General features: G+C 37.6%; 1 non-coding gene across 1 annotated transcript; it reads left to right on the forward strand.

Moving 5' to 3' along the window:
* The first annotated feature begins 231 nt into the window (after positions 1-231).
* LOC119467515 lies at positions 232-363 on the forward strand. The gene has a single exon (XR_005196054.1). It is a non-coding gene; the product is annotated as a small nucleolar RNA SNORA51 (small nucleolar RNA).
* Positions 364-2283: the final 1920 nt, after the last annotated feature.

The raw sequence follows: 2283 nt of genomic DNA on the forward strand, positions 1-2283 counted from the left end.
AAATCAACACATATTTAGAGTCCAGAGACTGTCCCTAGACACACATCCCAACAGTCCTGTCCAGGTTAATATTATTCCAGTAATAGAGAGAAGAGATGTGTGGTATAAAGGGAAAGCTCTTCAAAACCTGGTGCAATTTAATAAAAACATTGTTAAAGTAAAAAAAAAAAAAAAACCCTTCCATGCTTCATTTTTGGATGTAGAGTCATAGCTTTAAAAGAGGAAGATAGAAGCCTCTTGATGCTTACCACAGGCTGTGTGGTTACACTGCCTGTATAAAACGAAGAGGTAGAGTAAACCTGCTCCATATACACCTCAGCTCAGGCCCTGTGTCTGGTCTGTATTGCGAATGGGAGAACACAGAGAAAAAAAAAAAAAAAAAAAAAAAAAGAGCAAGATAGGCTGAGTGCGGTGGCTCATGCCTGTAATCCCAGCACCTTGGGAGGCCAAGGCAGGCAGATACTTGAGGTCAGGAGTTCAAGACTAGCCTGACCAACATGGGGACACTGTCTTACTAAAGATATGAAAATTAGCCTGGTGTGGTGGCAGGCCCCTGTAATTCAAACTGCTCAGGAGGCTGAGGCAGGAGAATGCTTAAACCCAGGAGGCGGAAGTTGCAGTGAGCCGAGATCATGCCATTGCAGTCCAGCCTGGGCAACAGAGTGAGACTCTGTCTCAAAAAAGAAAACAACAAAACAGCAAGGTAGACAGTAGGGCAGATTAGGAAAATGGGAATGGTGATCTTGCATATTGCTGAAGGGAGGTACCATTGGCTATGTTCCTGCCCTTTCTAGACCTGGGAATATTTATATCTGCTTTAATGTCTGGAGATGTCTCTGAACAACTGCTTATCTCAGGACCTAACAACATTTGTGTAGCTGCAAGTTGTTTTTATAAATATTTTTAGTTTTGGTGGAGGTAGCAGTTTACACCTGTTACAGTGTATAGAGATGTGTCTATTGATGCTGACAACATCATGGAATTCCTGGAATGAATAAGAGAACAGTCTGTATTGGGAGAATGTGAAGCAATCTATTTACAATAGGTTGTAATATTGTAAATAGGGCAAGCACATTTCTTGGTAAAGAACTGGGTGATACATGATTTTTTTCATTATGAATATAATAAAAGCTGTCCATCCCTGTTTACATTTATAGAGCTTTATGTTCTTCATAGCCTAACAGATTAATTTGCTCAAGCCATATAAAGAAAAATAAAGTAAAATATTCCTTTACTTGCACTAAAAAGAGGAACTAATGTTTAATGAGTGCTTACAACATGATGTACTTTAGGAGGAAAAGAGTCATAAAAATTCTTGAATTAGTTCTGTTGTTTCATGACATTCAGAGTGGAAATAACAGAACAGGCTTAGAGAAGTATGTCAGGTTCTCCTGTGACACACAGCCTTTAAGTGGTAGAACCAAGAGTCAAACCCAGCTTCCCTGACTCCCTTTCCAGTAAACCATCCATTACTTGACACTTGATGAAAAAGAATTCCAAGAAGAAGATGTTACCTGTGGAATTGATTATAGGGATTCCTATAGGAATATCTATAGGAATTATAGGAATACTCTAAGAAATGATCAGCACTTTAATGTGGAGCAAGTTTTACATAAAGCCCCTGATTGAGTGTACCAAATTGAGTTTTAAAGGCGTTCCTATTTTGACAGTGTACCCAACTGGAAAGTTCTTAAAGTGACATACTTTTCCACTGTAGCATTACCTAACATAATAAACACTAACTAATGAATACTTCATGAGCAGAGTAACTAACTCAACATGCTTATAGCAACAGGTTATCATGCTCACTTACTACACATTTATTCATTCAACACCTTCTTATTGATAGACTTCTGTATTGGCTCTGTACTAGGTGCTGCAGAAACCACAGTGGAAAACGCAGACTTAGTAAAATCTGTACCATTTTATGGATATGTTGCAATTTTTGCTGATAAAATACACATTAAAGCAACAAAGATCAAAAGAAGCAAAGAAGGACATTACATAATGATAAAAGGATCGATGCAACAAGAAGAGCTAAAGAAACTAAATATATACGCACTCAATACAGGAATACCCAGATATATAAGACTTATAAAGAGACTTGGACTCCCACACAATAAAAGTGGGAGACTTCAACATCAATATTAGATCAATGAGACAGAAAGTTAACATCGATATTCAGGACTTGAACTCAGATCCGGAACAAGTAGACTTAATTAACATTTATAAAACTCTCCACTTAAATACACAAAATATACACTCTTATCAGTACTACATCAC

Source organism: Cebus imitator, unplaced genomic scaffold (genome assembly GCF_001604975.1).
Source record: "Cebus imitator isolate Cc_AM_T3 unplaced genomic scaffold, Cebus_imitator-1.0 Scaffold298, whole genome shotgun sequence".
NCBI lineage: Eukaryota > Metazoa > Chordata > Mammalia > Primates > Cebidae > Cebus > Cebus imitator.